The sequence below is a fragment of the Rhincodon typus genome, chromosome 3 (assembly GCF_021869965.1).
Source record: "Rhincodon typus isolate 14 chromosome 3, sRhiTyp1.1, whole genome shotgun sequence".
Taxonomy (NCBI): Eukaryota; Metazoa; Chordata; class Chondrichthyes; order Orectolobiformes; family Rhincodontidae; genus Rhincodon; species Rhincodon typus.
The window spans coordinates 108,376,496-108,392,580 of NC_063334.1; the positions used below are offsets into that span (position 1 = coordinate 108,376,496).

Sequence of the window (16,085 nt, forward strand, 5' to 3'; positions counted from 1 at the left end):
TTCTGAGGAAGGGTCACCGGACCCGGAACATTAACTCTGATTTCTCTTCACAGATGCTGCCAGACCTGCTGAGCTTTTCCAGCAACTTCTGTTTTTGTTTCTGATTTACAGCATCAGCAGTTCTTTTCGTTTTCTTTTGCATTCCCTGTATGAGAAATTTAAAAGTTTCTGATCTAATTAATTGACAGTTAAACACATGGCAGCAAGTAACTTGCTGATATAGAATGACGTACCAAGGATCCAATTGCAGTTGGATAACCCAACACTATTGACCAATAGTACACAGAGGGAGGGAATGTATGCTGCAGTTTCAGGGTGGGACAAGGAAAATGTATAAAATGAGAACCTGCTTGTACGAGGGTAGAGTGCACTTAACACAGCTCTGTGTGGAGTGTCTCGAGTGCCTCTCCCTGCATGATACTAATGATTGTTTGAATAAACAGCCATGTTCCTAAACTCTGCTGCCTCCTGAACTCTGTCCCGGTCGGGTCGCTTGTCCACCAACCAAGTTCTTCTGCTTGATGTCAAGGCCAATCACCCTCACTGCCTCTCTTGAGTTCAGCTCTTTTGTCCATGTTTAAACAAAGCTGTAATGAGGGTTTAGATTGACCTGAGAGTGGGAAAAGCAATGACAGTCAATGTGAAGCCTTTTCATTTGTCTTTTCAGTGTGGTCTCTGTAATCCATGATGGCCATGTGAAGGTCAGGTATAAGTACAGCCTGAAGGAAAGGACATCATTAACAGCATTTTTGTCTTCTACATGGTGGCAGGGCTGAAGACAGAATCACAGAACAAGAGTCACTGAACTTGAAATATTAACTTTGATTTTCTCTGCTGCCAGATGTGCTGAATTTCTTTAGCACTCTGTTTTTACTTCAGATCTCCAGCATCGATGTGATTTTTCTTTGATTACACAGAATCAGTGAATTGTTACGGTGCAGAAGGAGCCCATCTGCCTGCCATGTTTGCACTGACTCTCTAAGCATTTTAACCCATTGTCAATGTCCTGCCTTTTCTCTGTAATTGTAATTCCCACACTGCTTTTAGTTAAATGATTAGCCAATGCCCCCTTGCAATTCAACTTGCCTTCAACATACTACTGGGCAGTGCGTTCATACCCCTCAGACTATTTCATACCCTTCAGATCCTATGACTTGATTATTCTATGGTTCTAAAATGCCAGAAGGCAGAGGTGCAGAAGTGGGCCATTCAGCCCATCGTGTCTGCTGTGCCAGCTGTTTGCATTCACCCCTGACTCCCAAAACTGATTGACTGACTGATCTGATGATCCTCAGCTCCACTTTCCTGCCTTTTCCCATGGCACTTGATTCCCTTACATACTGAAAATCTGTCTATTTCAGCCTTAAATATAATTGACGACCCAGCCTCAACAGCACTCTGTGTTAAAGAATTCTACAGAGTCAGTACTCTCCGAGAGAAGAAATTCTTCCTCTGTGCTAACTCTGAGATGATGCCCTCCAGTTCTAGACTCTTCCACAAAGGGAAGCAACCTCTTAACAGCTACCATGTCAAGTCCATAAAGAGTCTTAGTAAAAACTGAAAGAACTACGGATGCTGTAAATCAGAAACAAACACAGAAGTTGCTGGAAAAACTCAGCAGGTCTGGCAGCATCAGAGAAGAGAAATCAGAGTTAATGTTTCGGGACTGGTGACCCTTCCTCAGAACCTCAGTTTGCTATTAAGAATCTTATATGTTTCAATGAGGTCTCCTCTCTTTCTTCTAATCTTCAATAAATACAAGTCCAGCGTACTCAATATCTCCTCACAAGAAAATCCCTCCATACCATATATCAACCTTATTAATCTTGTCTGGTCTGCCACCAAAGTTAGGATATCTTTCCTTAGATAAGGAGACCAAAACTGTTCACAATGTTCCAGGTGTAGTCTGACTAGTGCCTTGTATAATCTTAGCAAGACTTACTTTTTTTATACTCTGTAAACTTTGAAATACAAGCCAACATTCCATGTGCCTTCCCTACTACCTGCTTGTATGCTAGCGTTTTGCAATTCCTGCATAAAGACGCTGTAGGCTTTCTCTGTTATAAATTATATTCTGCTGTTCTATTCTTCTTGCCAAAGTGCATATCCTCACATTTATACCCCATCCATCCTAACTACTTGCTGTGTGAAAAAAATTTTGGTCACATCACATTTTCTTCTTTGGCAAAATCCTTAAATCTGTGCCCTCTGGTTGTCAATCTGTTTACAAGTAGGAATAGTTTCTCCCTATCTACTCTGTCCAGACACTTCTTGATTTGAAAATTTCTATCAAATCTCCCTTAGTCTTCTATTATCCAAGAAAAACAATCCCAACTTCTCTGATGGTTCTCCATAACTGAAACATCTCTTCCCTGAAGCCATTCTCACAAGCATGTTCTATATTCTCTCCAATGCATCCACATCGTTCCTGCAGTGCGGTGCCCAAAACTGTAGACAATACTCCAATGAGGTTAAACCACTGTCCAACATATGTTCATGAAAATCTCTCTGCTCTTGTACTCTATACCCCTATTTATCAAGTCTAGAATATTGTATGCTTTGTTAAAAGCTCTCTCTGCCAATCTTGTACATATAAGCCAGGTCTCTCTGCTCCTGCACACACTTCAATAAATCTTTTGCTGGGTTTTTAATTGCACTTCAGCCCCACGCTCCTGATCTTTGGGCACCCGTTGCAAAGAGGTGTGGGCAGATCGGAGGACCTCCTTGTGGGGCTGCTCCTGAGCCTGGCCAGACTGACAGTAAATAGGTCAAGGCAGTGGGCTGTGGAAGGGGTAATTTCTGCCAACTGCCTGCCCATTTTCTTGGAGAGGGAGCATGTGGTATGCACCAATGCTCTTGATGCCTTTAGAAAGAGGTGGGCACCACAGGGGATACAGTGCTTTACTCCAAATCCATTTTGATTTAGTCTCTCTCTCCCTAAACCCGTCACCTTTTGATGCTAGCATTGCCTCTTAACAGGCTCTTCTTGTAAATATTCAATTGGCCACATGAGTGTCAGAATAGTACTGTTTATGTTATACTGTCTCTTGGTGCACTTTGTACTGAAGGAACCAAGTTTTTGGAACTTCACCCGCAGGGGGTGCATTGGAGCCAGCAATCAATCCTGTCCCCTCTCCCCCCAGTACCCATACTCTCATTGCAGTACGGCATGGCATGCAGTTAGAACAGATGGAACCAGCTGGTGAACATGCCATGTTATGGAGCAGATCAAACCCCCTCAAAATATATTAAGAAGCTAGCCTAGACCCTAACTTTTCTTATATTAAACGTAAGTGTAAGGTGTGGTGTTCTGGATGCAATTTGATTGGTCAAACTAGCATGCTTGAAACAAAACACACTTTATTCATACACTATAATTAAAATACAGACAAAATAAAAAATAAATGAAAAAATGTAACTCTATCAAAATGCTATATATATACAGGCACGGTGCTCAGTGGTTAGTACTGCTGCCTCACAGTGCCAGGGATCCAGGTTCGATTCCACCCTCGGGCGACTGTGTGGAATTTACACATTCTCCCTGTGACTGCGTGGGTTTCCTCCGGGTGCTCCAGTTTCCTCCCACAGTCCAAAGCTGTGCAGGCTGGGTGAATTGGCCATGCTCAGTTGTCCATAGTGCCCAGGGATGTGCAGGCGAGGTGGGTTAGATGTGGGAAATGCAGGCATAGGGGAACGGGTCTGGATGGGATACTCTACAGAAGGGCAGTGTGGACTTGTTGGGCTCAATGGTCTGTTTCCACAATGTAATGAGTCTATGGCATATATATATATATATACACATACATACATATATATATATATATAAAATAAATTACTAATAATTAACTGTTCCAACACAGTAACATCCCATAAACATCCTTGGCAAAGGCAAATTCAGCAAAACAGATTGCCTCACAGGCAATTCTAGCAGCAAGAAAACCCCAACTTTTAGCTGTAAGAGAGAGAGGAATAACACCTTTCATGTCCGCCCTCAAGATCGCAGCAACTGCTACTGAAGATTAAAACTGAAAAAAATCCTGGCTCTGTTGGAGCTTGACCCCACCCATCAGGCTGCTTTTACTGTTTCAACTTTAAAAACAAAACCCAAGGCCTCACAAGCTGTTTACTTTATTGGCTTTGGAGCAGACTGCTCAACACCTCTGCCTCAACTTTTGTTCATAACAAAAACCAAGACAAATAAACCTCTTAAAGCCATATTATTGTCACAGCACAAATGTACAGAAGGTGACGGAGGCAGTGATAGCTCCATTGAAGTTTTGGGGAGAGCTCCATGATCAGATCCTGCAAATGCTGAGCTGGGAAGGGGTGTCATCAATAAAGTTGGTACAAATGGAGCAAAAAATGTGAATGTCAGATTTCGCAGCGGCTGTTCACTTCCCTGCATGGATGATAGAGGAGTGCATCCATGCAACGAGTGGTACCATGTCTCTGGCTTACCATTACATGGCCTCTTCGACTCAGAGTGGTGATACTCGAGGAGAATCTCATTTCGCAGGTCACCAAGTGGATGCAGGAGATCAGCAGAGGCCTCCAAAATAAAAATCTCCCCCGAGTGTTTGCTGTTAGTATCCTGTGTGGAATTAATTTAACAACTTCTCATGCACACATACATAAAGCACAAACCAGCCCCTGAAGCTACAATCTCCAAAGGAAAGTCACCAGAATCAATGCGGGGAATAATACCGATCCTGTGAAATTGGGGGTCAAGGGATATCACTGCTGCTGAGAAGAAGCTTTGATTTTATGTAAACTCAGTTGAAAGATGCACTGGTGCTAAAAACATACCAAGAAAATGCAACAGCATTGACAAATCAGATTTTGGAGCGGCACGGTGGCTCAGTGGTTAGCACTGTTGCTTCACAGTGCCAGAGACCTGGATTCCATTCCATCTTGGGCGACTGTCTGTGTGGAGTTTGCACATTCTCCCCGTGTCTGCATGGGTTTCCTCCGGGTGCTCCAATTTCCTCCCACAGTCCAAAAGGTGCGCAGGCTAGGTGGATTGGCCAGGCTAAATTGCCTGTAGTGTTCAGGGATGTGGAGATTAGGTGAGTTATGACGGATGGGTCTGTGTGGGATGCTCTGAGGGGCGCTGTGGATTTGTTGGGCCAAAGGGCCTGTTTCCACAGTGTAGGGATTCTATGATAAGAATTCATTAGTTAATGCCTGTTTCTGGTGAGGTGAATTTCACATTCAAACAGTGCTACACTTTGTAGGTCTTCCAATATTATCAGCACTCATTATTTCATTTAGGATACCTTCACAAGAAGTTGAAATGAAAATATCAATGAGCAAAAGGATACTCAAAGCCAATCATAATTCTTTGCAACAAGATTCATTTTGTAATGGGATAATAAGTTTTTATTAACATTTGGAAGTAAGCGCAATTGAAAGGGTACAGGAATTTGCAAAGATGTTGTAAGGAATGGAGATTTGTAGCGATGAGGGTTGAGCTGACAAGCGAGGGCTGTTTTATTTGGAACACAGGAGGCTGCAGCGGAGATTTAATTGTAGCGGACAGAACGATGAGAGATGTGGACGGAATAGAGAGACCGAGTGGAAGAGGTCAATAATCAGAGAGCAGGGATTTCAAGTAATAGGTGAAAGGATAAGTGGGGAGACGAGGAGAAATTCTTTCTCCCACTGTTTGCTGAGGGTCGACTTTAGAACAGGCAGAAATTGTCATCATGTTTACAAAATACTTGGATATGGATTCAAACAGCTCCAACCTACAAGGCTACAGTTCTACAGCTGAAAAACTGGGATAAGTCTACATAGCTCCTTTTTGGCAAGCACAGACATGGTGGGTCAAATGGTCTCCTGCGCTTGAAGTCAGAATAATAATATTTTAAGTGATAGCATCTAAAACTGCTCTGAGCAAGCAACACAAACCAGATAAAACCTGAGTGTATCTACATGAGCTCTCCTGTCAGTCCTCACTGATCTTTCAGAGCTCTTCATTTCAAAATGGCTTATCCACGAGTGAACGCAAGCCATTTCTGCCATGTTTTGATTCTGTTTAAACAATCATTCCATTGATAATCTTTTGGAATTGGTAGAGAAAACAGTATTTTACTGAATCATCTGATAACTTTATGACTAAAAGAAGGCACAGACAGCATACTGGGAGCTTGCACAAACTTGTTGAAAAATGGCCAGTGGGCAGCAGTGGGGAAGGGCAGAGATCACATGTTGTTCTGCCCACACTTAATCTCAGCCAACACTGTGGCTTTAGGGACATCATAAATCCAGTTATTTCCTGTCTTCCCCAATCATCTGCATGCACACTTCCAGCTGAGGTCATTGGAACAGTGACAGAGTGGGAACCGCGCCATGATAATGGCACTATGTCACTTTCAATCCAGGCCCTGAGTGAAATCAATTAAATGGGAAAAAGTCTTCAATGACTGAGTCCACACAAAACTATGAGAGAAGAAATCGGATTATTGAGGGAGATTTTTGCCTTCAGCCCCTGACCCAAAAGCTGTTTGTCTGCCTGCTCCCAGGCCCATACAATTTTATTTTCGATAATCTGCTCTTCTAATTTATCACCAAGTTACGCTTTCTAAAACAGAATACACAATGTTGATGGGATATCCATTTATTCATTTACTGTCATCCAATCCCATTTCCCTATCACTCCGAGGGCCTACCTTGGCTTCAGGTCAAGTAACATCTTGATTTGAAATCTCTCATCCTTGTTTTCAAATCTCTCATTGGCCTCATTTCTCTCTGCACTGTGATCTCCTCTAGATATGAGACTCCATCTAATTCTGGCCTCTGACTCCACACTGACTGTGTTCTCCATCATGTCTGCTTGTGTTTCTGCTGTATGCTCTAGTTTCCTCCCACAGTCCAAAGATGTGCACGTTACGTGGATTAGCCATGCTAAATTACAAGTAGTGCTCAGGAATGTGTACGTTAGGTGTGTTAGCCATGGGAAATGTAGTGTTACAGGGATAGGTTAGGGAATGGGGCTGGGTGGGATGCTCTTCGGTGGGTTCGTGTGAACTTGTTGGGCCAAATGGCCTGTTTCCATGCTGTAGGGATTCTATGGAGCAGCACAGTGGCTCAGTGGTTAGCACTGCTGCCTCACAATGCAAGAAACCCAAGTTTGATCCCACCCTCGGATAACTATCTGTGTGGAGTTTGCACATTCTCTCCGTGTCTGCGTGGGTTTCCTCCGGGTGCTCTGGTTTCCTCCCACAGTCCAAAGATGTGCAGGTTAGGTGGATTGGCCATGCTAAATTGCCCACAATCTCCAAGGATGTGTATGTTAATTAGATTAGCCATGGGAAATACAAGGATAGGTTGGGGGGGGTAATGAGTTTGGATGAGACACTCTTCAGAGAGTTGGTGTGGACTGTTGGGCCGAATGTCCTGTTTCCACGCTGTAGGGATTCTAAGATTAACATCCTGAATAATAATCAATTCACCCTGTCTCTCTATTTCACTTTCCAATATTACCTTTTGCGGCTCAGTGTCAAGTTCTGTTTTATAATGCTCCTGGAAAGTATCCTGGGAATTTTTCTTTTACTTTTTAAAGACACTAAATGCATACAAGTCATTGCTGTTGTGGCACTCTATATCTGGTTATTACAAAGGAATTGTTGCAGCTATCAAGAATTCAATGGATAAGTTTTGTGCCTTTTTGCTAAATATCAATGCACCATTAATTATAGGTGAATGGGCTCAATTGAACTGGCTTGACTGATCTCATTGGAGTAACGGTACAAGCACTGCAGTTGGCTGTTATGGCCTCAGTGTAGTTTAAAATGCCAGAGGTGCCACTCTTAAAAACTATCAAATGCCTCCTGCTGAAAAATGCATTCAGTTAACTGTGTGAGGAGACCATTGTTTACAACGTTGTACAGCGTGATTGACTAGCTGTGCACAGTAACCGGGGCTGATGTGTGGTTTTACAAACGCGTGAGAAATGGTCACTTAACTAAAACATGTTTCAGGCAGATAGAGAGGGTAGAAGGGGTAAGTTTCCTGCAGCTCTATCGCCCAGTATGAATCAGCACCTCTGGGAAACAGCAACTGAAGAAGACAAGACACAAGTTAATAGCTTTTTTCTCAAAACATCAATACAGGATGAGCTATTACCAAATAAGATCAATGCAAAGCTTTATTTTTATGCAGAGTAAGTGATACTCCCTGACACAGTATTCCTTCTTGCTCTCTCACACACACTCACAGACAATGAACAAAAGAGACAGGTTCTTATTAATAAAATCTTACTGATCAAGCTTCTTCTCTCATCTAAACGTACATGTGTAATATGCAACACACACACAACTTGATGCTGCGCTCTAGTCCCCAACCTGGATCCTTTGCTGATGGCTGCCTTTTATTTCCCCTCATTATCATCTAATTATTAAAACTGAAAGTATGCACTCTTGAGATTAGAATGCTAGGTTTAGCACATACATACCACTTAAATGATGCAATCATTCTTTAATTGCTGCTAAATTTTTAATGTTGATTTCTCAGTACAAGAGTGTAGACCTTTAATATTTGCGGGTGGAAAGACTTTGCCCGGCCAAGACTGAGAGAATGAAGTGTTTGCAATAGCAAGAAGCAGATGGTGTTGATTAATAACAAAATTATGCATGATGTCATCCAAAAAAAAATGTGCTACCATAATTGCTTTATTAACAAAGGTAGCTTGGTATTTGTACAGGATCGAGAGGTATTGTGACTCATTATCTGATTTTTAATTAAAGCCAAGGACTATTTGAAATTAATCCTCAGAGTCTATATTTAGGAAAAGCTTCTCAGACCATCGTGAAATGTTGAATCACAACTGCTCAGAATTAATGCACACATTGTTTTCTTTAATATATTGACAGCGATAATTATTTTCAGACTCTACACTTCAACATAACGAATCTTCAATTGGCTGGGCTGGGAAATGTGGTGCCACTCACATTGTCACTCTCACAGGAGACTAGAGGAGCCCTTTTACCTTAGCAAACCTCCCAAACTCCAACATTCCCCCTCTGGCTTCGCTGGAGTGGAAGACGTGCCCACCTCCAAGAACAACCATGGGGGGATTCCCTGGCCGTCACTGCTGCAAATCCTGTGTGATCTTTAAAGGGTCAACCAGAGGCACTGTGTTCTGGGTGTGTATTGTAACTGTTTTGGTGAATCATAGGGAGAGGCCCAGCAACAATGTGCACTTCATCAGATTGTGGGGAAGCAGAATGTCAAACTGAGGCTTCGGATGTTGCATTTCCAATGAGCCATTTGACACCTTGCTGGTAACAGCTGCCTCGTCAGTGTTTTTTTGGACAATGTGCCTGGACACACTGGTTTCCACATAAAAAACACCTCCACAAAAAAAACCAGCACCACATCCTGTAGTGTTTTTAATAAAGCAATCGTCACTCTAGCACACAACCAAATCTGCTATCAATTGTTCAAACAAATGATCAGGTACATTAAACCATCAAACAGAGCTCTTCCAATGCCTAGGAACATAAATGTGCTGGTCAGCATATTACTGAGGCATAGAGACTATCTAGTTATCGAGATCAATCTCTGTTCGGTGCTGCTGTTCGCAGCTAATATAAGTTCTGAGGTGACACAAACCCTTCACTACCCCTCGATTAGTATGAACAAATCAAAACAGCAATTCACATCCCTGCTTTTGAACTCTGCAGTGATTCTGACTGGAGGAAAGCACACATGCTGTTCTGTGCACGATACTTTAGAACAAAGATCCACAAGAATGTCTCCAGAGATGGGAGCCTTCAGTTATATCGATAAATTGGACAATCTGGAGCCGTTCTCTGTGAAGGAGATAGTGAAAGAATTTGATCGAGGTGTACAAAGCCACGAGGTTGTGGACAGTGTAAGTAGAGAGTTACACTCCCATTGGCAGAAGGTTCAAGAACAGGACGACACCAACTTACAAGTGATTTGTGAAAAATGACATAAGGGAAAATGCTTTTGTGCAGTGAATGATTAGGATCTGGAATGCACTCAAATAAAAGCCAGATACTGAGGATGCCAGAAGTCCAAATTAACACAAAGTGCTGGAGAAACTCAACATGTCTGGCAGCTTCTGTGGTAAGTGGAACAGAATTAACATTTTGAATTTAATATGATTTTTCTTCAACACTGGAGAAGAATCACTGGACATGAAACATTAACTCCCTTTCTCTCTCCACAGATGCTGCCAGACCCGCTGAGCTTTATCTTGCACTTTCTGCTTTCATTTCTAGTATGCTTTGGCTGACAGTGTGGTTGTGACCAATTCAATTGTGGCTTTCAAAAGGGAATTGGATAACCATCTGGAGAGAAAAACATGCAGGGCCACTGGGAAAGCCTGGAGAGATGGGTCCAAGTGAGTTGCTCTTGCAGTGAGAAGCACTGACTTGATGCCACCTTCTGTGTTATAACCATTCTGTAACTGCACTCTATATGATGACTCAAGGTAAGGACAGACCAACGAGGATATAATGCCGTCCATTTACAGACAGTCTGACAATACTTAGAAGCTAGGTTCACTCAAAGAATGGTCACTTGCTTGCGGCATGTGGAACTGCAATTCACTAATCATCATCACCAGCAATACAAGAGTAAATGAACAAGGCTGGATCATCAGAATTGAAAAGGGGTTCTAGTTAAAGATGCATTGAATTTCTTGCACCGTTAACAATACAATGAATGCAGCTCAGTTCACTCTAATCACACTATTGAACCAGTGTATGTCTGTTACCAAGTTAATAAACTGAAACCCCCAAAATTAATCACAGTGCTTGTTTTTAATTACAACCATACAGACAGCCCTTTGTGGAACAGGACGAGAGCAACCAGATCAAAAATGTGTCTGGTTCAGCCATTTCACCATCACTGCAGCACACTGGCCAGCTCAATGACAAGTCCATTAATCAGCATACCTTTATATGTTAACTGCTTCCTCCAAAGCTGAACTGACAGATTTTACACTGCACTCTGTCTGCTTTCTAGCACTGGGCACAATGGGCAGAAATGAAAGATTTTTATCGAGCAAGGTAAAAGCGAAGTCAAGAGGGGTTTGGACAGTGTAGGTAAGGAGAAACTGTTCCCGTGGGCAGACGAACTGAGAACCAGGGGCCACAGACTCAGAAGTGAATGTCAAAAGAGCGCAAGGCAACATGCTTGGCATTTCAACACACCACCATGTTCCCTGGCCAACTTCTCTGTCTCAGGCTTGCTGCAGTGTTCCACCAAAGCTCAGCACAAGCTGGTAGATCAGCACTTCATTTTCTGCTTGGGGAGCCTGCAGCCTTCAGGACTCAATACTAACTTCAAACATTTTAGGGCCTGAACATCTTCTCCCATGTCCTTTCTCCACCTCTGCATCCCTGGCCCTATCATCCCATGGGCTGCTTTCACTGACTTATTGTCCCAACTGTCAGCTTTTCCTTTTCCCTGGCTGATTATCAAGCTTCCCTTTATCTGCCTAACTTTCTTTCTCTCTTTGTCTCCATCTATCTGCTCACTCCTTCCCCCACCCACCTTCCTCATCAGCATAAATACCATCAGATTCTGGGCTACTATCAGCTTTGAAGAGTCAGACGGGACTCGAAACATCAACTCTGTTTTCTCGCCATAGAAACTGCCGGACCTGCCAAGTTTCTCCAGCAATTTCTGCTTTTGTTTCAGTTTTCCAGCATTTGCAGCTCATCATCTTATACTACAGTGATGATAACTTATTTAGGCAGTGAATTTTGATCATGTGGAATGCACTAGCTGACAGTGTGGTGGAGGCAGAGTGGAATATGGCTTTCAAAAGGGAATTGGGTAGAGACCTGAACAGAGGAAAAACAGTGCATGGCTTTGGGGAAAAGATTGGGGTGTGGGATGAACTGAATTCCTCATTGCAGAGAGCTGTCAAGGACTCAACAGGCAAAATGGCCTCCATTTGTGCTGTAATTATGGTGGGACCTTGTCACTGAAATGGCAGGACATTTTAGAATAACAGAATTGGAGGTGGCTGTGGGAGCTGAGTGAAAAGAGCGCACATGGATGTGACTGGCTGAATGGCCACCCTCTATGCTGTGAATGTCAATGATTATACAATGCCTTCAACTCTTAGTCAGGACTGCCTTGGAAGAAAATGGGAAAGCTTAGTTTTCAAGAAAATTCAGCATGTAACCTGGAAACTTTGCCCTCAATCAACTAAAAACCTCGAAGCAGATGCAAACCATTCTTCAGGCAGTACCTACAAGGAGTTACTGGTCCAGAAATCGAGTTGCCTAACAACATCATTGACTAGCTGATGGCATTTCTAACTTTGCCTCCACCTGAAATGTTAACTTGTCTGCTCCTTCCACGGATACTGACCATCTCTGCCACTTGCAGCCCTTCAGCATTTTCGATCTTTCGTCTGCTTTTTGCTGACAACAATCAAAGGTTTTCATACAAACCCGTGCAGATGTTTCATTATTTGGCGGGATGCAATATATAACATTTATTCCTGTGCAGAATTTCCGGAGAATTAAATCCAGGGGGCCTACCTGACTGGAAGATGCTGTGGAGCAGTCTTGCTTGCCCTGCAGTTGGGTATGTTTTCCCAACCAGATAGTTCACTCCTCTTGCAGGTCCACCAGATTTGCTTCTTCAATCTCAGGATGCCTGTTGAGTACATTAAGAATTAAAATTGATGCCGAATGATAAACTATTCACTTTCCTATTTTGGTTATTCTGCCCTTAATAATTGATGTTGTCCAAATTCCTAAAAAGGTCAAAGACCATAACATACAGGAGCGGAATTAGGCCATTTGGCCCATTCAGGCTGCCCTGCCATTCGATCATGGCTGATATGTTTCTCAATCCCGTTCTCCTGCTTTCTCCCTGTAACCCTTGATCCCATTACTAATCAAGAACCAATCTAGCTCTGTCTTAAATACACTCAATGACTTGGCCTCCACACCCTTCTGCTGCAATGTGTTCCACAGATTCACTGCAGATCAGAAGATCCTTGGCACTGTACACTTTTCATTTTTAAGTATCGTAGAACGGTAACAACAACTACACAGAAAGAAACCTGTGTCAATGCCAGTGACTCTAGTCGCATTTCTTTCATTCCACCTCCCTGCCTTGTATTTTTACATTTCTCTTTTCAACATGCTTGCTGTATCTCAGAGCTGCTCGCTCACTCGGTCTGTGTTCACGCAAATTATCTCAATCAGGCATTCTCACAGCATTCATCCCTTGCCTTGACTTGCTATGCGCTGCCATACTGAGCCATTCCTGCTGGTGTGTTGGCCTTTCAGCTACAGCTTAAAGGCTATCAATACTGTCATAGTGGGTGCTCTTGTGGTCAGGCATAGACAAGCAGCTTGGCATTTGCGATCTGTCCTGAGAGATGTTGGGAGTGGCATATTGCCAGGCGGTGCATCAATCTATAAGGCGACAGCATGTGCCAGCTGCTTGCGGGGCTAACACGCTTGTTTATTCAATTAAGTGGCTACGTTGGAAAATTGGTGGAGGATAGTCCTAAATTCCAAAGAAGGTGGGTGCGGTTGCTGTTGGCAGGAGAACCACTACTATTGGTCACAGTAAGAGTCCGTGGGACTTGATCACAGTTGGTCATCTGCTCTGGCTGGTCACACATAGTCCTCAGCCATGAGCAGTGGCCAATCCTGAAGGGTCATCACAAGCTGTCACAGGAATTGCGGTGTATTGTCAGCCAGGAGGGGCCTGGTCAGTCATGTGACGAATCTGTGTGTCGAAATCAGTCACTGGTCTGAGAAAAAGGTCACAGTCCATGGGGGTCTGTGTGTTGATTGGTGAGGGGTGTGGGTAGGGGTTTGCAGGGGCAAAAAGGGACAAATGGCTAAAAGGAGATGCGGCAGTGGAAGCTGGAGGGAAATAGAGGCATGCCTGAAATGAGAACAAGGATGGTGACAGGGTAAAGTCAAGGTTTATGGGGGTCATGTGGAACAGCATTGTAAGGCCTGGTTGGCTAATTGGGAATGGTTTAAGGACAGTGACCACCACGGTTGGCTCCAGGGTGGGTAACAATAAAGTTACCACTTCCTAGAGGTGTGTGCCTGCTACCCTGGCAGCTGCCATGGCTCCTATATTCTGGAGTATTCTCATGTACCTGGTTCATCTGACAGTCCACATGCCTTACAAGGCTGGTACTGAGGAACAAGGGCAGCCCATTGTCATGGTGGCTCATGACACCATTGCTTGACCTGCTGAAGATGTGGAGCCAGGCATAGTGCCACCCATGCACTGAGGAGCAACATGATGGAGAAAGGTATAGGGCTGCTGAAACAAGGCTGGGGGAGTGCTCCAGTCCAACATCCTGGCATGCTGTGCTCTGCTCAATTGGCACAAGCAACGAGGCGATGTGCTGGATGGTGAGGACCTGGGAGAATGGGAGCAGTCTTCCAAGGGAGAGGACAGTAGGGAGGAGAAAGCTCTCCATGTCCATGACAGATCGCGACCTCATGAAGCACTTCAATCCAAGCAGGAGCTGACTGAGACTCACTTCCAGGATGCAGTGAGCAATCATAGAATGTAAAATGGCAATTGGTCATCGTGCCAGCATTTGCTTTGGATTGTGGGGGAGATCTACACCTCTATTCATTCAGCTCATTTGTCTTTTGCTGGCTGTAAATAAAAACTCATCTCTGGAATGGTCTGAATGCCTGCCTGCCTGTGGGAAATGTTCCCTGACTGGACAATGACAAGATGCCAGACTGCAGTGACACAGAGGGAGTTTTGATGGGATGTATCTAAGGACAGGTGAACAGTGTGTCTTTCTGGTTAAACAGTGACTAGGGTGAAAGAATGCATTTGTATGTGCGTGGGAGTGTCAGCCACGCTAGCTATGTACCATGAGCAGTCCAGCTCTGCAGCAACTTTGCCATTACGAAGCTGGTAAGGAGCAATAGCCGACTGCCAACACTTGTTCAAAGTCTAGAATCAGGTGAGGGGGCAGCACATGGGCATAGTAGGTATCCAATGAGGTGAGTTTACTAAGATGCAGCAGGAGATCTCTCTAGGACTTGCCCAGAGAAACCATTCATGAAACTCAACAAAACTGACAGCCAAAACAGAATGCAGGAGTCAGCCTAACAGATTTCTGAGGCTCCAGGCAGCTTTGTACTGGGCTGACCCCCTGCAGGGTAATATGGTGACATATACTGTGCATTTCCCTAACTTCATTTTGCTATCAATATCAAAGAGCTTTATTTTCCAGAGAAGAACTGAAGATTTCAAAGGCAAATGGATGTGTGTTGTGATCTGTGAAAGTGGCAGGGTTAATGGTTTCTTAATTCCAAGGAATTAATATACTCAACACTTCTGAAGCAAAGATTATTTTCATAAAAGCGAACTGACCTGCAGTGAATCTCCAGTATATTTTGTTTTTGTCTCAGTTTTGTAGCTTTTTCCTTTCAATTTATTTTCACAACAGCACACAAAAATGTATTTTTCAAACACGCACGATTTCAATAACACACTTATTCACCACAACAATAACTTTGAACCACGTCCTGTACAGCAGAGCAGAGATAAGTAAGAAAGAAGAGAGAGTAAATTAAAGATCACAAAATTCAAAAGCAAAGGGAAAGACTCTTTGCTGATGCATTAACATATGTTTCTTGTTTCCTTAGAACGAATATTAAAGCGTAGGCACGTGACTCCTATTCAACACTTTAACAATTCAAGAATGGAAAACTATGTATTTATGTACCACAGTTCATGATCTTAAAATTTCCCAAACTGATGTTTTCTTGACTCTTCAAATGTTAGAAACATGACGACTAATATACATAATTCACAGCAGCATCCCACAAACAGCAGTATAATATTGAGTTTTATTCGTGTTGACTAAGGGATACATATTGACTAGGACACTGGGAAAAAAAAACTGGTACAGATCTTCTTGGTCAAGCTGACAGCTTAATCGCCAAATCCTTGCAGTGTGGGGGCAGGTCATTCAGCCCATCGAGTCCACACTGACCCTCTGAAGAGCATCCTGCCCAGATCTGCCACATCCTTATGACCTTACATTTCCCATGGCTAATGCGACTAGCCTGCACCTCCCTGGACAC

General features: G+C 43.4%; 1 protein-coding gene across 1 annotated transcript in view; it reads right to left on the reverse strand.

Moving 5' to 3' along the window:
- The window catches only part of LOC109932135 (teneurin-3), a 793,882-nt gene that overhangs the window by 682,864 nt on the left and 94,933 nt on the right, over nt 1–16,085 (reverse strand). The window contains exon 2 of the mRNA XM_048594011.1: nt 12,531–12,648. The gene's annotated coding sequence lies outside the window, so the exon portion shown is untranslated. The remainder of the gene's footprint in view (nt 1–12,530; nt 12,649–16,085) is intronic.